This window comes from Anabrus simplex, chromosome 2, assembly GCF_040414725.1.
Source record: "Anabrus simplex isolate iqAnaSimp1 chromosome 2, ASM4041472v1, whole genome shotgun sequence".
In the NCBI taxonomy this organism is placed as follows: Eukaryota; Metazoa; Arthropoda; class Insecta; order Orthoptera; family Tettigoniidae; genus Anabrus; species Anabrus simplex.
Window position 1 is genome coordinate 112,364,364 of NC_090266.1, and position 24,007 is coordinate 112,388,370.

Here is a 24,007-nt window from a genome sequence, read left to right on the forward strand (position 1 = left end):
AGGTCTTCACTGCGGAATTCGCTTAGTAATGTTATGCTTATAAAATATAAGAGAGATGGCTTCCATTTAGTTTACAGTACCACATTAGACGTATATCAACGAAGCTGAATTCATAAGGTAAGCAGAAATGATAATACTGAGAAGTACAGAAGTTCATTTACTCAATTTTTTAAACTTTTTGTCTAAATGCCATCCTGTCGAGAGTGGTCATTAACAACAACACTTTCCGTAAACAAGAAAGAGTCACATCTACCCGTATTGTAATTTAACAAGGATGATACAATTGTGGTTAATCCACAATTGACCACGTCCTCATGCCATAAAAACACCATTACATTGCTCACGCTGTGTGTCATGCGGAACGAAATTAGAATAATGGCGTTGGTTGGGTCGTGTGCTGTAATGAGGGTGCGAATAGCACCTGCCGTACTGCAAGTCAGGTACACTTTTACCTGCAATGAAGTCATTTACTTCAACTGCCTACTTCAAGGGAACGACAAACTCTATATCGCTAGGAGTTATTTATACCGGACTGCTATGTCAGGAACAGATGCGGCACACGCCAATGGACTTTTCTTCTGTAAATCGGTGACTATAATAAAATATTAATGACAGATTCACAAAATGTATAATTTGCAATTGATAGTTTAAATAAATTATTTTTTCAACTTCCCTTTAAGTATTGTTAGTTCCAGTCAAAGAGAAAATTTGGAAGAGGATCGTAGTTCAAGGAGAAGAAATCGAAATTCTGAAATTTACCGATTATACCTCTATTCTTATTTTTTCGAAGTACACAGATGTTCTTCAGAAACTGACGAATGTTATGGATCCAGCTTTGGATAAGGAGTATTAATGAAAATAAATCTAAAACAAAAGTATTGGAATACAGACGCATGAGATCAGATGATGCAAGAATTATCAAATTAGAAAATGAAATATCGTCGTTGCCTGGACAAAACCTCCTATGTGTTAATATTTTTGGAGATATACCGACCCGCAGCACACACGTTATGAAGAGCGAGAATGCCTTGACAATATTGCACCTTAGATGACAGAACCTTACCGGTCAAAGTGCTAAGCTAGAATAATTTACATAGGAGGTTTTGTCCCGGCAGCGTCGATATAAAGAATGTAGAAAAGTAAAGTTACTTGGATAACAAAATAACTAATGTTGCCATAAGTAGAAACATAAAATATGGATCAGCTCAATCAAGGAAGAATTTCCTATCTCAATCAATCAATCAATCAATCAATCAATCAATCAATCAATCAATCAATCAATCAATCAATCAATCAATCAATCAATCAATCAATCAATCAATCAATCAATCAATCAATTACCACTGATCTGTATTTAGGACAGTCGCCCAGGTGGCACATACCCTCACTTGTGTATCTAGTATGTTTTTAAATGCAAAGAATTTGGAAATTTCTTGAACATCTCCCTTGTTAAATTATTCCAATCCCTAACTCATCTTCCCGTACACAAATACTTTCCCCAATTTGTAAATAAGAGATGCTAGCTTCGAACGTAGGTATAAATCGTAGAATTATGTTTCTGAATACATTTCAGCAGGGCATGGTACTAGATGGAATTTAAACATGAGAAATTGGCGCAGAAGAGAGGAAAACAAATGACTCTGAAATATGGTGTTACAGTAAAATATTGATGGGTGTATCGGACCAAAAATCTGAGATACAGTACTGAATCCAATAAAGAAGAGGAGAGCGATTTGTCAGAACTTGTCCTGAAGAAGGAATAAAGTAAGACCTATCACTCCGAAGGGGTTAAATGCCTTGCACATATTAAAAGGACAGAATGAGTTGGAGTCATCTCCAATGGAAGGTGCAAGTGCTAAATCATCCCAAAGGAGGTAACTCCCAGCTGCTCTCTCTCCTCCCATTTTAAGGGTGGAACGATAGCTGCTGCTTCCAAAACAACAATAGAGGTTTGATGCTCAATGAACGCATTCCTGTTTTCAAATGGCGGTTTTTTATCCATAGAGCAAAAATACTCTGTTCCGAGCTATAACTTTTAAGACTGTCCACAAGACCTGCTTGAAACAAGAAGGATCTCAAAACATTTTGCTCTTGATGATGTCTTTGCCTACATAATCATTCCAGGTTCTAAACGTGAAAGCGATTAATTTCCAGCACGTTCAGCAAAAGCCTGCATCAGCGAATCCGAGATTCAAAGCGACGGGGATTTGATGCATGTATCAATGGTGACGGGGGCCATTCTGAACATTTCTTGCAAGAAAGAGTTTCATGTGGTATGCTGATACGTACTGTCCCTGTGTGTTTACAACAATTAATGCACTACGTATAGTTGTAGAAAGCGAGTTCTCGCATGAAAATAAAACGTTTCTGGACACTTGTATATAGAACATGTTTTCTTCTTCTACGTGTGAGAAATATGTCGTGAATGTTTGGTCAAACCTTATTGTTACACCCAGTATAACCTTTCTCCTCCTCCTTCTTCTTCTTCTCCTCCTTCTTCTTCTTCTACTACTTCTCCTCTTTTTTCTTATTCTTCATCTTCTCCTTTGTGCTTTTCCGCTTCTCTGGGGTCGGTAATTTGCACAGATTGAACCCTGTTTTAAAGTTGGATGCCTTTAGAGACGCCAAGTCTCCAAGTCAGTGTGGAGGGATGTATTCGCTTTGATGCTTTTGCGGTGATTTGTAGTGCGATGTTTTGTACATAAATAAAGATGTGTATTAAGACGAACACAAACATCCAGCCCCCGTGCTAGAGGTATTAACCAGAGGCGATTAAAACCAGTGACCCTGCCGGAAACCAAACCCGGGTGCCCCTAAACCAAAGGCCACTATTCTAACATTTAATCCAAGCATCCGCACATGTATACAAGCCTTCATAAAAGTTTAAAACCATTGTGGTCTCAGCGTAATAATTTAAATCAACATACTATTGCACCATGTTCTTCAGAAAGGAACCAACCCTCACATTTTTAAAACAAATGTAGTTAAAACTATTTAGTGAACTTTACTTCGTATTATATTATCTGCTGAAAAGAACTAACCCTCTTCTTCGTCTGGATACGGTATGTGGAGGATCAGCTAAGAAAAAGTGGAAAAATAGTCACATTTTTCTTTCTGCAGAAAGGAACCAGGTGGCTGGGTTCTTTTCTGCAGAATGAGAATTCTTTGTTATTCCATTTTCAAAAGTATGAAGACAGGGTTTTGTCTATTTAGTGGAATGAAACGTTATTTCGCTATCCGAAGCTGACGTTCCAAGAGTACATAGTTATTTTTGTCATGAAGTGACCGTTTATTGGGAGCCAACATTATTTATTTATGAACTATATAAGCATGGGAAGAATACAGTATGTGTTGAATATGTCAGCCGGATAATTTAGTATCTGTTGCCACTCCAGGAGAATGCAATATACCAGTTAGTAATACATTTCATGTTCTACAGGAAATAACTTCGGCTACATAGCTGTGGTATCCATTGAGGGAAGATGAACAAAGGATACTGCTATGTATGGAGAGAAGGAATTGCTGGCTGCGGAGCACTGGAAGTGGGATACTGTCTACGCTTTCATTTATAAAACAATATTGAAAGGGAAATCGAGTAACTGGTTTCGTGGTCATACAGTTGTGGGTGTCAGAACAGATATATTACGTTGACTCTCACGAAGAAAGCTGTACTTGCATCGTTAAAAACAAATTGGTTAAGTTTTCTTGTTTTGGGCCATAGCATTCTGACTAATGATGCTGACCTCTATGTCTTATAATCAGCATAGAAGCACCAGCAACGCATTTATTTTCCTGAGCACTACGTTGCAGTGATGAATCCGTGCAGAAAACAGAATCCTCTAGCGTCGACAGAAATGACAAATTGCTTAGAACACATCAAAAAGAAAGGAACCAAAACAAATACACTCTTCATTTATCAATAATGAAAGAAGTTCAACAGTCGAAATGATGACGAGAGGTATACTTTATAATAAGCTTTTTAAATTAAAGCAATAAGTACAGTATTTACTTATTGTCCTCAAGGATTTCTTTTTACTTAAGTTTAGTTTTAACTGTATTTTTCTCAATTCATGTACTTTGTAGGTTGTTCCTTCCTGCAAGATGTGATCCAAATGCGCCGTGAGGCACGGAAATGGCTGTTCTATAATCAAATACAGCATTAACTTTGATTTAGAAGCTCTCTGTTCAGATTATTTGGAATTTAGAGTGCCTTTCAATCAGCTTGAAGTCCTGATCCATCGATGACTGATCAGTGTCAACGTATTCAGTCCTCGGGCATCTGAGTTCGTTTCCCGGCAATGTCGGGGGTATCAGTCTTCAACAGTTAATACCCCCTGGTTCGGAGATTGGGTGTTTGAGCTATCTCGGTATTTCTGTAACTCAAATAACATGCACAACACAATACCCCACCATAGTAACGGGCAATCTTCCACACATGGCAGACGCCGTTCACTCAACCGAACATGTGATGGAACATATATCACACCCCAGCATTATGTTTCTATTGCATTTATTCATATATTTCATATTTGCAGAAGACCAATAATACTATGCGAAATTTGGATTAGTCAGTTCTACAACGAGGCCTCAGCCAATAAGATTTTATCAGACGTATGCTATGGATTCGAAGTAAAATTCCAATGTTCATTTTCAAGCAACCAGTAACTTTTGTCTGGTGTCTGGTCTATCAAAGTATCCATCCGTCAGGTGATGGAGTCAGTATATCATAACTGTGCTGTTGGTTTCACCGTTTGATATCAAATAGCCTTGCGCTATCTGGACTGTATTTAAAGACATGTATTGCTTTCTAAGATAATATGTATTATTACTGAACTTTCTGAATGTGCTTACGTTGGTAGACAGTATTTTTCCAATGGACAGTTGAAGGATTGATTACCTTGAAAGATGGTGACCCGTTTGCAAGACGTAAATAGTCAGCGTGTGTTTGCCAAAGTGAATGAATGACTGTATGAATCATGTGTTTACTAAAATATCTATATGAACCATGTTTTCACTTATGTGGATATCTATATGAACCAAGTGATACAATTTGTAAGAGTAATACGGTACAGAACACTATGTTTCGATTGTTAAATTCTGGAACTTGTATTTTATATACAAAACAAGGGAAGGGTGTTCTCGGTACATTGGCAGTTCATATTCTCTTTTATTTTTCAGTATCTTAATTAAAGATCCAGATTTATTTTTGGTTATATAACTTCGTTGCGCCTGCGAAAACCGCTTTGTGAAATACAGCTTAGAATTTTGCCCGGTAAGGTTTTAACGGTTAAGATTCAATATCTTGCAAATTCTGTATGAGAACTCTCGCTCTTCATACCATACGTGCTGCGGGTCAGTATTTATCCCACAATGTAATCATTTTGTGGGTTTTGCAGGCGCAACGACGACATCGTCGCTGCGTGATCAGTTCCGCGTATCTCACAAAGCACCTTCCATCGATTGTTTTCCTTAAGACTGAGCACTTCTTGTATTCTTATGTGTAAGGTAAAATTAATCTTACCGTACCGCACTGTAGGAATGTATGATTGCATGGCGTTTCACGCACTCCTACAGTAACTCTAGTGAATTTAAAGCTCATTTCTCTTTTCACATTAACATATCGATGGATTTCTTTTAAAACCTCATATGCCCCAATGCTCTTCCTACCCAGTATATTCCTTAAGACTTGTCACGCCTCCCAGCCACACCCTGTATATGCAGCCCATCGGAATAATATTCGTTGTGTTCATTCTGCTACGCTAACGTATAAAGGGAAATGGACCTCACCATACCGTATGATAGGGATGTTGTTGGCATGGCGAATTTACGCACTGCTAAAGTAAAACATATTTAAGGTCAATTTTCCTTTACACATCAGCATAAGCAAATGAACACAACGAAAATTATTTTGATGGACTGCATATAATTATGTGTCTGGGAGGCGGGACCAGTCTTAAATAAAATAATGAAGAGGAAGAGTATTGTCAGATACGCATTGTTTCTCGCGCAGCGACGATCTGTAGAATTCTGCATCTTTCTGTCAATTCCTAAAGGTGTGATTATATTGCTGTTGTATGTCTGTCGAAGAAGTGCTCTTGCGCATATTATATTTATGTCAGAATGCAAGTAGTTTTCTTTACATTATGGACAATTCAAATATTTATGCCTATTATTTTGATCAAGTCCAGTAAATTTTTAGAAACACACAGCTGTGCTGCTAGAATTTATTAACGTTACTGATGATCTGGTTTACTATGGCTGTTCTAGACTAGTATTAGTTACACGAAAGTTCCTTTATTTCAGAAAGTAATTGAATATACTTTTCTTCCTACTTTCCATTGAATTAACCCCACATTTATTGTTGACATCTCTTCTTCATTTGTTTATAATTTTGCTGAAGCCAATTAATCTCCAGTTAATCGGTTCATTTTCCCCATTAAAAGAATAATGTGGTCAGTATTCACATCGGTGCAATACTGAAAACATGGCTCGTGTATTGGATACAGGCCTGCGATTCATAGTCATCTTTCCTTTGCTACTTATTTAGCAAACAAATTAACGGATGATTGTAAGGGAGCCTTGCTTGCTTGCTTGGAAAATGAAGGTGCTACAGAGGGATGAAGATTTCTTTTGCATGAACTTTCTGCATGATTCCAAAAATTGTAACAGGTAATATTCTTAACCAATTTTTAAAATATTCAAAGATTTCCGTCAAACGTGCGGTTCATGTTACGGAATACATAAAAAACCCATGTTGCAACAGCCCCGAATGGCCATGGCCTACCAAGCGACCCTTGCTCAGCCCCATGGACTGCAGATTACGAGGTGTCGTGTGGTCAGCGCGACGAATCCTCTTGCCGTTTTTCTTGTCTTTCTAGACTGCGGCCGCCATGTCACCGTCAGGTACCTCCCGAGGCTGAGTGGACCTCGAACCAGCCCTCAAATCCTGGTAAAAATCCACCATCTGCCCGGGAATCTAACCCGAGGCTCCGGTGGTTACAATAATTCATCAAATAAAATAACTTGCGTATGGAGGCATATTTTGTGTCCACTCCTTAGCGTGCGATGTTAGGAACTAATTAAACAGTAAACATTAAACATTAAACATTAAACACCACAGAGTCCGTATCGGACTGTAAGAATGTATGTTTGCATGACCTATTTACGCAATCTTACGGCACAATATACATAAAGTTCAGTTTTCTTTGCATACCGGCATAAGAAAATGAACATATAGAAGAATGTTCTGATGGACTGCTTATCCATGTATGTCTGGGAAGCGTGACCAGTCTTAGGGAAAGTAGCGGATAAGAAGACCTGTGTGGGATAGGAGGTTTTGTTCCCGCAGCCACGATATAATATTTGCACAACTGAGATTGATATCCCTGGGCTAAGCCATCAGCTTAATGAACAGGAGGGAGGACATACACCTCAATTATTGTTATTGTAAGAAAGGTATATAATGGAAACATAATTAGACAAGCCAAACATTCCTCTCAACGAATTGTAAATATTATTAACTGTTTATTGAAGAAAAATATCAGTTCCTCTAGTTTATTTGTATTTTATTTCTTTTATTTTGTGAGTGGTGTATCTGTACGACACTCGTATCTTGCCACCGGTTGCATTGTAGCTCAATAATTCACAACTTCTTCACTGTGTTGCATAAGAAGTTCCTAAAGTTCCAGTTCATATTTTCCTGAAGTCTTTGTGATATGACGGAATTTTGAGGAGAATTGGCCATGAGTTAGTTGGGAACACTAGAAGAGTGACGTAGTTCCGAATCGTCCGTTGCCTACCAAATTTTTCTCCGACTGCTTGCCCAAAATCACAGACAGCTGATGACTTCACTACTCACCGTACCGTATTGTAGTAATATACAGTATGATTGCATGATGTATTTAGGCACTCCTACCAAAACCAGACCCCATGGCGCAATATTCCCGAAGGGCCATGGCCTACCAAGCGACCTCTGCTCAGCTCGAAGGCCTGCAGACTGCGAGGTGTCGTGTGGTCAGCACTACAGATCCCCTCGACCATTATTCTTGGCTTTCTAGACCGGGGCCGCCATCTCATTGTCAGATAGCTTCTTAATTGTAATCACGTAGGCCGTGTAGACCTCGAACCAGCCTCAGATGCTGGTAAAATCCCGAGAATCGAAGACGGATCCTCCGAGTAAGAGGCATGCATGCTACCCCTACACCGGGGGACTGGAAGGCACTCCTACAGTATAATGAATTTAACCTTTAACATAGGAAAATTACCACAACGAAAATGTATCTGATGGACTGCATATCCATTTGTAGCTGGGTGGCGTGTCCAGTCTTAAGGAAAATATGTGATAGGAAGTGCATTGTCAGATACACGGTATTGCACTCACAGCGACGGTATAGTTCTATAGTTTTCATGTCCTATATAGGTGACGATATAAATTATGAAACGAATAACAGACCCTTAAGGATTCAAAAGTCTTGAACAGGACAGTATTGCAGCATGATGTCCACACGGACTCATAGTTTATATCGCCTTCAACGACACGCGTCTTCTTTGTGATCACTGGATAGTTTTCCTTGGTTAATCACTTGGTTTGTTAATACGAGGTGTGTTCAAAAAAAACCGAACTGTGGCTAGAAAAACTTGATTATGTAGCTTACATCATTTCACAGACTGTCCACTTCAAAATAGTCCCCTGCACTATCAACAGCGTGTTGCCAACGTTTCTTCCACTTTTGGAATGCTTCCTGGAATGCGCTTTCTTTGATGGCGCGAAGTTGCCTCGTCGCATTCTCCTTGATCTCTTCAATGTCTTGGAAATGATGTCCTTTCAAGGTGGTTTTCAATTTGGGGAATAAGAAAAAGTCTGCTGGAGCCAAGTCGACCGAGAGAGAGGCATGGTGCTGGCGCATTGTCATGGTGCAACATCCAGGATTTGTTTTTCCACAGTTCAGGCCTCTTCCTGCGCACAGCATCTCTCAAATGCGTTAAAACATTCTGGTACAGTTCTTTGTTCACTGTTTGGCCTCGGGGTACAAATTCGTGATGGACAATGCCTTTCCAATCAAAAAACACAATCAGCATCACCTTGATGTTTGAACGACTCATTCGTGCTTTTTTCGGTCGAGGAGAACCTTTCCCCACCCACTGTGATGATTGCCTTTTGGTTTCGACATCGTAACCGTACACCCACGTCTCATCTCCAGTGTTTCCACAAACGTTTTCCCAACTTTGAAGCAGAACTTCACGCACACGCGTTGTTCCTCAAGCTGTTTCATTATAGAATTCGACGAACATGTGACACACGCAATCACTTCAGAGGCCCTAACTCAACTGATAATGCAGGCAATGGAATGCGGAAAGCAGCGGTCTGTTGTCAGAAGTTGCCGCTAGGCGCCACCACAGTCACAACTCGCTCAATGTTGCGGTTTGCGCGCAATTTACAAAGTTCGGTCTTTTTTTGAACACACCTCGTATGTTTTCGTGTGGATAGAGGATTAATCCGTTCGTATGGGTTATATTAATTAAGGCATTGCTGATCCCTCCATCTGATTCACATTGTTTCAGCTCTTTGTGTGATATTTCTCTAGTCGCTAATGAAAATGTGAAGGCTCCTATGGCAAAACACACACACGAGGAACAGGAAAATTAAAACAAAATATATTTAGGATGCAAAGTTCATTAGTTTCCTAATTCTAGCGTGCGTTGAAAACCAATATGGATGAGGGATCAGCTTTACAGTTTTAATTAATGTAATAATAGCTACTGGCGTTAGTAGAGGGCTACCGGCATTCATGTTTCACTATAGCGAAGTTTATACCTACAGTCATAGGTTTACATACATAGTTACATACTGTACATACGTAATAATGATAATAATAATAATAATAATAATAATAATAATAATAATAATAATAATAATAATAATAATAATAATGTTAGGTCACCAGTTCATACACTCCTTAGATTTAGCTGTCTATACCACCCTATCCTGCGATAACATCGTCAACACTACTATTGCATTCTAAATTAGTTTTTATATACTTGTTCCTGGCGTCGACCTCTGTAGATCTTTTACCACTACTTTCACCATATAATAGGAACCTGCGTGTAAGTGTAATTGCGGAAGTGTAGAGTGTTGAATGTGAGGAAATAATCGTTAACGACGACACAAACACTCAGTCCCCAGGTCAGGGATATTAATAATTTAAAATTAAAGTCTCCAGACCAGGCCGTGAATCGTGCCCGGGGCCGCCAGGTGACACTTCCACACAATCCTACTCTACATGTGAGGTTAGCGAATGTCCATTCTAATGTTAAATCTTTCCTTCCTGCGGTTCTCTGTTACCTATATATATAAACATATCCTGACTGACTGACTGACTGACTGACTCATCATCGCCGAGCCAAAACTACTGGACATAAAGAAATGAAATTTTGGGGATGCATTTATATTACAATGCAGGTGCTCACTAAAGGGGAATTTTTGTGTATTCCGACGCTAAGGGGGTGAAAAGGGGGGTTAAATGTTTACATGAGCATATTAATAACTAAAACACGTAAAAGTTTACAGACGTGCAAGATGGTAGTTATAATATCCTTTAAAAACAAAGAAACACGTATATTTGGTTTCGAAAATTCCCCTTAACGGGGGTAAATAAAGGTGAAGAAGCAGTTGAATACCTTTTATAAGGATTCTTATATCTCGAAAATTGAAAATGTTACAGACATTAAAATTGGTATCTCGAATTCCCTTTTTTAAATAAAAAACACACACACTTTCTGGGGTTTGGGGTGGAAATCAACTTAACGGCCGGGGGTGGGGTGAAAAAGGATTTGAATTCTTTTTATCAAGATACATCTGAAAAACTGATGATGTTACAGACGTGAAAATTGGTATTTGGAAGTTCTTTTATAAATAAAGAAACACATTTTTATTCCGGAAAATTCACTTAAGGGGATGGAAGAATTGAAAAATTAGATGAATTCCTTGTATGAGGATACTTATATCTCAAAAGCTACAGATGCTGCAGATGTGGAAATCGGTATTTGGAAACCCTTTATATATGAAGAAATGTGCATTCTTCTGTTTTCGGAAAATCCACTTAACGGGCTGAAAGAATTGAAAAATTAGTTGAATTATTTGTTGAGGATATTTATATCTAAAAACACTAAATATGTTACAGACGTGAAAAGTGGTATTTGGAACCTCATTTACATACAAAGAAACACGCATTTTAGGGGGAAGTCAACTTGGTTTTGGGGGTGAAAAAAGCAGTTTATTCCTTTTTATGAGGATACACGTAGTTCAAAAACTGAAGATTTTTCAGAGATGAAAAGTTGTATTTGGAATCTTCTTTTAAAGTAAATAATACACATTCTTTTGTTTTTAAAACCCACTTAAGGGGATGAATGAATTGAAAAATTAGTTGAATTATTTGTATGAGGATACATTTATCTAAAATCTAAAGATGTTACAGACGTGAAACCTTGTATATGGAATCGCCTTTAAAAAGAAAGGAACCCGTAGATTTTTTTTTGTATTCGGAAAATCGACTAAAGGTGAGGGGTGAAATTAAGTAAAAAAGGAGTTGAATTCTGTTCATGAGGACACTGATATCTCAGAAACTGAAGATGTTACAGACGTGAAATTTGGTATTTGTAAGCTCCTTTATAAATAAATAAACATGTATTTTTGTTTACGGAAAATTCACTTAATGGGGGGTGTGAAAGGAAGTGAATAAATTTTAAATTTTTATGGAGAAACTTACATCTAAGAAGCTGAATTTATAGACGTGAAAACAGGTATTTGTAATCTCCTTTTTTAAACAAAGAAACTCACACTTTGAACCGGGGGGGGGGGAGAATCGACTTAATGGCCGGAGGTGGGGTGAAAAGAGAGTGGAATTCTATTTATGAGGATACTTATATCTCTAAAACTGAAGATGTTACAAACGGGAAAATTGGTTTTTTAATCTCATTTAGAAATACAAAACACGTATTTTTGGTTTTCGGAAAGTCCGCTTAAGTCGGAAGAGGGCTAGAAATAATTTGAATAATTTGAATTCCTTTTATGAGGGTACATATATCTCAAAACCTGAAGGTGTTACGGACATAGAAACGTGAAAAGTGCTACCTTATTTCGAACCTACTTTATAAATAATGAAACACTTACCTCTTGTTTTCGAAAAATTCACTTAAAGGACTGAAAAGAATTAAAATGCGGGTGAATTTTTAAAATGAGTACCGGGATATCTACAGTACGTATCAAAACATAACATGTTACAGACAAGAAACTTTGTAATTTTAAAATCCGTTAAAAATACAGGAACATGTACCCTTTTGTTTGCGAGAAAAGCACTTAACGGGGGTGAAAAGAAGTGAAAAATGAATTGTATTGTGTTTATGACGATACATATATATAAAAAACTGAAGATGTTACATACGTGGAAATTGTTACTTTGAATCTCCTTTAAGAATATAGAAAGGAAAGTCCACTTAGATGGGGTTGGGAGTAGGGTAAGGACTGATAAAGTGTTTGAATTATTTTTATAGGTATACTTATATCTTATTAACTGAAGATGTTACATATGTGAAATTAGGTGGTTGGAATCTCCTTTAAAATATAGAAACGTGTATTTATTTATTTTTTATTTGAGGAAAGACTGTTTCTCACATATACAGTTCTATGTCACATGAACGTCTTACCCCCAAAAGGTAATACCACAAACATGGTTTAAAAAGAGTTTCTGGGGTAAATAAAACTCAGTTTTTTGGTGGGTTTTTATACATTAGTGATTTTCAGATAATGTATTAGAACTATACTAAGGAACAATTACCTTTACCAAATTACAAAATCTACGCTAGCAAAGCCGCGGGTAACTGCTAGTAGAGTATATAATCCACACTTCTTGATTATTCTATTATCTATTTCTCGAAATCGATTAAACCTTTAATTTATGGTCAGATTGATAATGAATTGAATTCCAAATGCTTTAGATGTACATATGTTTTAATCCTGTACACCTTCCGCAGCACTATACGTATACCACTCAAGAAATTCTCCTCGTTTTTTTGGATACCCTGATAAATTGACAGTATGATCAAAAAATAATTTTAATTTTCTATCCTCACAGTGGAGTTATTTCCAAAACTTCTTCCTTGATTTCCTTTAACGCCTATCATTAGGGGACATAACACGTGAGTGGACAATCTTCAGTCTGCCTCACTCCTATACGATAGTTGTTCCTCCTTCATAAACCTTGATTTCAGTTCGAGTCTTGTACACAATGTAGATAATTCTTCTTTCTCCTGATCAATCGCCTTCATAATTTCAATGTTATCGAAACCATTTCCATAACTACAACTTCCATATTTACTTGGGCTAACTCTCAAATACGCCGGGATAATGTATTTACTGGCACACAAACGTACTCTTGGAGAACAAAATTCCTGCACATCGGCATCTCTGAATATCGTAAAGGAACTTAGTGGAACGTAAAAACAAAATACTAATTAAGTTTTTATTCCGTCTACCACGCTCGGGTATAGTGTCAGTATTGATTTGTGTATGAATTTTTCTAAGAAACCAATGTAATTTAACAATTGAGAATAAGCTTATTTTTTCAATATTCATCAATACATTTTCATGTGATAATTATCAGTTTAGTGTATTACAAGTATAAAATTATTACATGAAAACGTCCTTTTCTTTTTGTAAAACCTGATGATACTTCTGTTCATACCCATAGTTTACATGCAAAAGAGGATACATTTGTCTTGTCTGCTAAGGCAACCTGTTATTCTGAAAATGACATCAAATCCAGGTGTCTTCCATCTAATGAGGTATCCCAATACTCCGTAAAATTTCTGATCTCAATACTGAGTCTGCCATCATATCAGCACCAACATCCACTTTACATCCAATGTAGTATCATATACCTAGTTCTTTTGATGCAATAATAATAGTAATAATAAAAGTAATAAAACAGTGATTAAACCAGACGCACTATACGCAGCGGAAACACTAAACATGAATTCCAGAGGCCAGATGGAGGACCTCGACCTAAGAGAAATGAAAATTTTAATAAAGTTCACAGGACCAAAATTTCAGGATAATAAGACAATATAATTTACATCAAGAATGTACTAGAAAATTGAAAAATTCTCACATAATATGTGAAAAGATGGACACATTTCTACGGCCATCTTCCCAGAATGAACTCTAATAGATTAACTAAACAAATGTTTGACTTCTTTCGCAACCCCAAAACAAAACCCAACTGGTTTAAAGAAACTGAAAAAGACCTAGTAGAACTAAAAAATACAGAAATTTCACCATTCGATCAAGTAATAACTATTGATGAAAATATAAGTTTCCAAGACAAATGTATATTAAAAGCCAAATTTATTATCTCGGAAGACGAGAGGTAATGAAGATCAAAGAGAATGAAGAAATACTGGGCATTAAGAAAAGAACAGCTCACGCAGAAATGATTAATTCAACGTACCCTAAAGAGGGTGAAGCGTAAGAAGAAGAATGTTGTTATTATCATATGGCTGATTACGGCTAATAGCCATGTTTATTCATAATTACACCGAGTAAAACAAGGAGGTTAAATATTCGTTTTGATTTTATTGCACTCGGGAACCATTTTATTGCCACATATCCCTGAACAACAGTGCACATTTTTCATAACTTAGGCGTGCCGGCCTTACGTTTGATATGTAACATATTTTTGTTCGTAAATTAGTTTCTCCGCAGCTGCAACACGCATAGACATTCTTCGTGGTATGAAGCAGCCAGGGAGAAAAAATAATTGACCTGGAAGTAATACGTACAAGTAGTTGCCTGGTTATAGAGATATTACTTCCAGGAAAAGGAAGCTATAAATACTTTGACTGTCGGTGTAGCAGGGCATTGCACGAGAACTGTGAACTCGAGCATGACAGGAACAAACACACCCTAAGTGGTAAATACTCGTAACGTTCTGTACCTACGTCTATCGCCGGTACGTTACTCGCAGTAATGGAATAATATGACTCATTTATTAGGAATGTGACGGAGGGAAATGAAGAATGTTTTGACACATATCGTTAAATGTATTGGAAATAGGTATTGGTAGTAATCAGTTGGAATTCTTTGCTAAATGATTGGTAAGACGACCTTCGAGCCCCAGCCGGTCCGAGGATTTCATCTTCCCTAAGTCGGAGTCTGCGTGTTTGAGTTCCTCTTCATACACATCCTAATTTACGAACAATATATTACATTAAAAAACACCACAGAAACATGCAGAATACCGAGCGAATTGGCCGTGTGAGCGTGCGTTCGGGAGATGGAGGGTTCGAATCACACAGTCGGCAGCCCTGAATAGTGTTTAGCGTGGCTTTCCATTTTCACATCAGGAAAATGCTTGGTCTGTACCTTAAATAAGGTCACGGCCAGTTCCTTCCAAATACTAACAATTTTCTATCCTTGCGTTGTCGAAAATCGAAAATCTTCTTTGTCTTGGTGCAGCGTTAAACCAGCAGGGAACAAAGAAGAATGCAATAATGATTATATACCTCCACAGAGGTATGGAGTCAGGAGATGCATCTGGCCTTAAAACTGGAATTAATCCAACCCCAAGAAATTGGGAAAATGTCAGGAAGAAGAATAAGAATGTGATGGTATTAAGCAAAAAAACTAGGTACGTAATTAGAAATTGTAGGTTCAATGCTTCGTGAAGAAATTAAAATTAGTGTCTCAGATGAGAATTACATAGAAATGTTCTTCAAATGGTGCGCAATAAGTAATACCTTCACAATGTGGACTAGAACCAGAGAGGAGAATATTATTTAGTTTTACCCTAGTAAAGATTCTGGTTCCAGGTCGTGTTTCTCATAAATATAGTTTTTAATCAAAGAATACGAAATAAATAAAACTTACAATATCGAACTGTAAGAATGTAGGTTTTCAGGACGTATTTTTCCACTCCTGCAGTATAGTATTTAAGGTTCGGTTTCCTTTACACACTAGCATAGCAAAATGCACTCAACGAAAATTGACCTGATGGTCTGTATACCTACATCAGGCTGGGAGAAGTTGCCAGTCTTAAGGAAAATGATGGACAGGAAGTGCATTGTCAGATACGCGGTACTGCTTCTGCAGCGATGATATCAATGGATTTCTTTTAAAACCTCGTATGTTCCAATGCTCTTCCAACAATTAAGACTCGTCATGCCTCCCAATCACATATTTATATGCAGTCCATCAGGATAATTATCGTTGTGTTCACTTGCCTGTGCTAACGTGTGGAGGAAAATGGACCATCCCATACTGTATTGTAGGAATTTTGTTTGCATGGCGAATTGATGCACTCCTACAGTATAAAGTATTTAAGGTTCATCCTCCTTTGCACATTAGCATAGCAAAATGAACATAACGAAAACTGTTCCGATGTGGTTGGAAGGCGTAACCAGCCTTAAGGAATATAATAGGTAGGAATATCATTGGGACATACTAAGTTTTAAAAGAAAGCCGTCGATACGGTTCAGATATTGTAGAAATCTGCTGCTCTCTGCCTAGAATCCGGTATTTATAGACATTTGCTGTAATTAAAATACTAAATTATCAAGTGTTCCTGTTCTGGGAGACACTTGATGAAGACATCCGAAGAAAATCTCTTGAAAGCGTTCTAGTGGGGTAACTCGACTGATGTAACATTATGAAAGAAGGAGAAAGTCGCATTGAACCTCATCGGCCAATTGAACTTCAATAAAAATGAGAGCTCATCAATCAGTACATATCCGGTAATTTTATTACGATATTATGCATGCACTTTTCGCCTTCCTTACCGTTACGTGGTTCAACGATATATAAATAATAATGGAGAATATCATAACTTAGACTAGGGCTGATTATAAGCAGTTCTTGTAGCGTTAAATAGTAAAATTTCAAAATAATAATCCCTAAAAGTAATTAAAAATATGATAATGAGGGACTCAATACCTGCTTTCATGTACCTTCAATAATCAGTTTTAAAATTTTCACATCTTCGATATCTAAGACCAAAGTGTCAAAATTAAAATTAAAAACAAACATTTCAAAGTATGTGCGACACAGAAAATGTCAGTCAAACACTGGACGACATCTGCTGTGCCACGGACTCATTAACTTTATAATACCTTATTCTCTGTCAGTGTGGAATGACATGACTGGAGACAGTATGCAAGGGAATGTTTGGTACATCTTCTCTGCTATCCACATAAAATAGCCTATCTGAAAGTGTTAAGGTGCATCATCCAGAAATTCGACGTTTATATCTGGACAATGCGCGTAATTATATCTGGCGTATATATCTGGCGCTTTGCATTTCCTCTATCCGAAAATACTTAAATAGTTGATCATGTTGCTTCTTTATAAATGAAAGTATAAATACATCTTTCTCAATCGTCCCGGATAGTAAGTGTGTCTGTCTCCACACACATAACATTATCCTCCACCACAATAACACGCAGTTACCTACACGTGGCAGATGCTGCCCACCCTCATCGGAGGGTTTGCCTTACAGATTTAGCCACACGAAACTAGATTAGTGTGTCTGCGTTATAGTGGTGTCTTTACCAGAGAACGTGTTAGTAACAATTTGTTTTTTTTTTCGAAGTTGGGAGGAAACAGTCATGGTCTATATTTGGGGGAACCACACAAACTCTAGGTTGAGGATGAAATGGGATACTAAGAAAATTCAAACTGGGATACCCGAAAGAGAGAGTGTACTTCATGTATCTCTACAAAGAGGCACAATGAAGCTCGATCCGCCCCTCTGTCCGGAATTGTACAAGTTGAACGAGCCAGGAATAGAACCCAGGTCTTTCTATTTGGGGGCGGAAACATTACTACTAGGCGTAAGGACTGGCCAAAGGTGTCCTTAAATAAAAATCACTGCCAGGTGCAATTCATTATGTTTCATTTAGCTTAAGAAGTGTACGAAGACTTCTTAAAAACGAACGCTGGTCATAACTCAATAATAATAATAATAATAATAATAATAATAATAATAATAATAATAATAATAATAATACGTTATTTGGGTGGAAAGGTGTGATTATTCAGTGCGATCTGAATCGCTGCTTTCTGAGTCGTCACTGCTAGTATTTCCCTGAGGCGTGAAAATTAAATACATACAAACATGAGATTAGATTTATATGCTCGACTGAAACTGAAAATAGTTCTACGTCTGCTGAACAGTTGAGAAAGCTTTTTAATCCCTTGAATGTTCCTAAGTCAAACATATCCAAGATTTTGCCATAGTGTAGGTATTAGATGCACTTTATGAAATCCTCGAGGATTACATCAAGGTAAATGTGAAATATGAACAACATTATGAGGGGACAACCCACCTGCTTCCCTCCATCCTCACACAGCCCCAAGAAAAATACAGAGTGCTTAAAATTCAAAACGTTTTTGAATATGATTGGGCCAGGTATCGTAATAATGACATCACTGGACGAATGCAGTCAGGTAAACACGGCATAATAACAAGAAATATAGGGATAAAACCCTGATGTCATTGTCGCTATACGTCTTTAATCTGACGTCATTTCACAGTTTTTCACAGTTCCCCATTCACTCCACTTCCACACATGAGGTCTTTATTTCTGCTTAATAACTTCCGCCAATTTATTTTACATGCTCGATCCGTTCCCACTCGGAAGAGCTGAACACTAGAACCGTCTTCCTGTTACAATTATTTGTATTTCATCACCATCGCCCCCACCTCGCCTTTATAGTCTATACACTATGTACTGCACGAAAAATAAAGAAATGTGGCATCTGTCACTCTGCTAGGTCTACGATAGGTTAAATGGGATTTGTGCATTTTCAGATATAATACTGAGATACTGTATATCCTTTCCGTTTAACAGTTCTAGCAATTTGTCGAGTTTGACGTCCTCTACTGTATCGATAATATAATGTGCAAAAGCACACTGCTGGAAGAGAATTCCAATACTTTGAAAAAGTGTTTCCATTTTTTTCCAGATTACACTTGTGTTGATATATAAGTGTATTATAATAAGTGGTTACAAACAGGCTGAATACAAGCACATAGTGCTAAGTGTGAGATCGGCATAAAAGAACTGAATGCACTGTGTACCAAACCTGAGCGTTAACATTCCCCTAAATAATTTTATACAGATTGTACTAGATAAGGCGAGCACAGTAAAAAGACATATTGCTCCACTCTCAGCATATTTGTTGGGGTAATTCATCAGAACCTGTAGGTAGTCCAAGAGTTCACATAGGGCATCGACTCATTTCATCTGACTCATTTTGAAATGAAGAATGGTCCGACAATACAGCAAGCAACAGACATTGTTGAATACTGTACCTTCCTGAACATACCAACAATAATGGAAATAATGCGGATGGCAATTACGTTTCGGGAAAATACATTCATTTCTATTTCCAATATTGAAGGAAATTGGCTTTGGCAAGAATAGGAGTACATGCCACTGATCACTGTTCCCTCCACAAACTCTAAAGGTAAAGGAGAGTTGCATCCCCCTCCTTGATACTTGAAGTTCAGTTAGTCTGTCACACACCGTAGTGATTTACCATCCTGATTTACATCTCACATACTGGTGATTCACTTTTCGGTTAAATAAGTATCCAGACCTGTTACATAAGTGTCCAAAGTGATGTCCAGACTTCCAGTTAACCCTCTAGCCTGTGACATACCTGAATACATGCAAACGAGTGTGACGTAATTGGATCTCTAGCTAGAGCCTTGCTTTGTCGTATTCTTGTTCGAGGTGAACGATCCTGAAAGGTCCTTGCTGACAAATGTAGTACCACATATACTATTACCTGTGTTGAGAATCCGTGCGGCCTACTGTTGCTTCGTTTACGATCTTGACGATCGTAATTTCCTGAGCCTAGTCCACGAGTATTGGAAAAACCACTTGAATTTTTTTACGTATCCCAAAAGTGATACGCAGTATTTCAACGTCAAGATTATTCTCCTCCCAGTGGCACAAAATACAAATGTTCTTGTGTCCATTACATGGCAAATAACTGCAGAGAGCTATTATCTAATGAGCCTTAGCAAGTATATACTGTGAGCAGGTCTGAGAGCAGATTACATAACGTAAATTTATTTGCTGGCAGTAATTGAATTCCTAACATTTTTCGGAGTGGATAGATGAAAACTGCGATTTTATTTTATTTGATGAACATTGAATAAATTCTGTAAGTATACTGAAATCCGCTACTCAATGATACGATAAAATTTGGGAATTTGATAAGCTGATATGGCTTTGATAAATATCTCTTCCGAAAAAAGATAGTGACGAGCGGGCTAAACCGAATCGTACAACCGAAACAATCCTTGGACAGGGAAACGCAAGCAGGCCCACTATAAAAGAATGAGGGAAATCTGGGCTCAAAAGAAAGAAAATTCACTGTCAAATGTAACGAGACTTAGCATGGTACTCGATGGCCCCAGAGAATAAATAAATGCTAAAATAATACGTCATCCTATTCATGGCTGATCTGTACACGGCTTTAGAAGAAAGGCCAAACCACTGACGTAGGGTTCCCAGTCACGCGATCCTCTTCCTGCCTGGCCATGTCTTCCACCTATCTTTCCTTACAGGATGCAAAGGAGCAGAATAGAGTTTCCAGTGTTTCGCTTCGTATGACCGAAATGGGTGAGTTTTCAGTTCTTTGTGTTCTTGGTAATCTCCCGCTCATTTCTAATCCGTGCCAAAACGTCTTCATTTCGAATCCAGTCTATGCAGCTGATCCGTACCATATACTGTAATTGCACCACAAATCTAATGCCTGCCTCCAGTTTTACCAAAGAATCTTCTATCACTGTCCATGCCTCTAATCCGTAAAGGAGAACCGAAATATCACAGCGGTGGAGAAGACATTCTCCGACGTTCAGGTTGAGGTGGCAGCCTTTGAAATCTGTCTGGAGCTTGAAGAAAAAGATTATCGCCTTCTGAATGAGGAACTTAACATCCAGAGCCCAGTCTTTACGAACTGAAAACCCAAGATGTCACCTTTACACCTCTCTAGAGGGGTCTTCCTTCCACGGAAAATCCTAGAACTTGGCTTGAGTATGATAAATGCTCGGTTATGGTGACATTCAGCCTCAGCTTGAACCCATAACATGCCATCACAACGTAATCCGGTAGACATTGTAACCCTTCCTGCTCATCGGCGATCAGCAATGTGTCATCCGCATATCGAATGTTGTTTATTGGCAATTCGTTGTTTTGTTTACCGTCTCCGATGTCATCAAGTGCTTGTTCGAATGGTGTGTTCGGAGTAACAACTGAAGGTAGCAGTATTCACTTTTCTCACTCTCCCCCGTATTTCGACCCCATTTACCCCCACTCCGACGTTAGTTCCTTGTTGCCAATGAGACTGGCAATAAATCGCAGGTCCTTCTGGTCCAGTTCAGTGTTTTTCTGGACTTCAACAAATTTCTCTTACTGATTCTCGTCAAACGCCTTTTTGAAGTCAATCAAGCAGAGAAAGACCGTGCGGTTTACATCGCGGCAGCGCTGCACAAAGACTGCAGTGCTGAAGAGAGCTTATCGCTTTTCAAGCCCATTCTGAAAATCAAATTGGGAGTCACCTATTCTTGCTTCTATCAGGCCGTAAATGATGCGAAAAACGCATCAACACGTGACTCATTAGGCTGATGGTGCAGTAGTCACTGGAGTCTTTCGCACACTGTTTCCTAGCGCTGGTAGCAAAGGTTGACTTCAACCAGTCAGATGGAATATTCTCCCTGTCGTTCACTTCTATGAATAACTGACATGGCAGTAAGATACCCGTAAGTCGAAGTAACTTCAGCATTTCCTTCTGAACGTGATCGACGCCTGCAGACTTACCGTTCCTTGCTTTCACGATTGCCTTCTGCACTTCAAATCTGTTGATCCAAAATCCGCTTTCCGCATCATGGGCACTGTGGTCATCCAGACTCACGTCCTTGAAGAGCTTCTACGTGTAATACTTCCGTACCTGTAGGTGCTGGCCTGCGTACTTGACGAGGTATCCATTCTCCGCTACAAGCCTACCAGCTCGTCCCCTTCTGCGTACTCCAGTAAACTCCTTAATCTTTTCGTGCAGATGGATCGTGTCACTTTTGGTACTTCTCATTTTCAAAACATCCTGCAGTTTACCACTCTGCCTTCGCCTGCCGTTACTTCTGCCTTATTTCTCGATTGATCTCGTCATACCGGCATTTGTCTTTGTTCTTACGCATCCTCCTTTGCTCCATAAGGCTGACGATGCCGTGAGTCATCCACCGCGGTTTTGGCTGAATGCTATATTCACAAAGCCTTGAATTCGCAGTTTCAGTCATCAGAGTCTTTCACTGATTACGTACCTCCTCCAAAGGAAAACCTTCTACCGACATGTGTTTAACCTTTGCTTACATGTGGCCCGTCGCTGTTAGCATTATGATCCAGCTTTTCAAGTTCTCGTGGTCCAACCTGTGCCTTATTCCTTCCGTTGATCCCTTCACAGAGAATTTGATTCTGAGCTACCAAATGACACTCATCTGAAGGAACGTTACTGACTGGATAGGTCTTCCCAGACTTTAGAGAGTTCTTCACCCTCTGAGAGATGGTATTGTAGTCGATAAAATTCCTTAGTACGGGCTGTGGTGCATCTGAAGGAGATTTGTAGGTACGCAAGCGCCGCTGTGGCAACCTGAAATGCGTGCTAATGAAGGTAAGTCTTGTTCCTTGCCGAACTACAAAAATTAATCGTCTCATTCGTAATTCGAAGCCTGAACCTACCGAAAATCTCTCCTTCTCGTCACGCTTTAATCTTACTATTCATGTCTCCCATAACGATGGTGTACTGATGCCTCGCATGCCTGAGACATTTCCTGACGTCGTTATAAAATTGATCCAGTTCTTCATCTTCCGCACTTGATATTGGTGCATATCTATGGATGAATGTGTCGCTCTATCCGACAGAGGTGCAATGCTAACTACCACACGCAGCACTCTTTTCGAGACAAGAAATACCATACATGTTAATATCCCTTCGTAGAAATAGACAGCACGAGTGTCCAACAAGCTCATGTCGTTCTGGAGCCATCGCATCTCGCAGATACCAAGGGCAAAGATGGTGAGTCTTATCATCTATTTCATTGTATTCTCCAGCTTCACTTCATCCATACCTTGATGTTCCGCGTTCCTGTTTTACCCACCGCAATTAATTGGGCCAGAGGTGGAATGGATGTGCTAGGGTATGGTTCTATTTTTTTTTAATGAGGAATATTGTAAATCCAAACGAAACCTATTGAAAATACAATCCGGGACCGAAATTCTGATCTCAGAACTGGTCAGATTTCAAGGCCTACCACTCCGCGTAATTAAGCGAAGTAAATGTTAAACACCGTAACATTTTTTCCAAATAAACTCTCATTGTTATCGGATGAATTACGCCACCATACTGAGCCGTATCCGACCGGCCCATAATAATAATTGGAATATTATTTGACCATATATGTGAATTTTATTCATAAAAAGTTACAGGCTAATATGTTAAAGTATCGTATCCCAAGATAGTTAATACCGGATGTTGAGCAAGACTGTAAGTCGCTGGATGTTGCTTCATATTTCCGTATGACCGTGAGAAAGTAAGCGTATCCACGCGCTGGCAAGGATCGACACGTGTATTACATGCTGACCAAGCAAGATATTTCCGCCAATGGGAACTTAAAGATTTGGCAAACATGGAGGCTACACCGCGCCAAATATTAATTCCAGGATGACCAACGTGTTCTGTGGATAAAGTTAGTTTCTGTAAACAATCGGTTTTCCACAGTTTCTGAAGTTAGATATATTTGGAAATGTATTATAGAAATTGGTGGAAGAGATTTGCTAATGTTTGAGCTGTGTTTTATAAATATATCACAATAAGTATTGTATCATCATACATGACGAACTCTCTGATTGGTGGTTGGTTCAGATACCCGGGAACCCCAACATTATTAGCGTC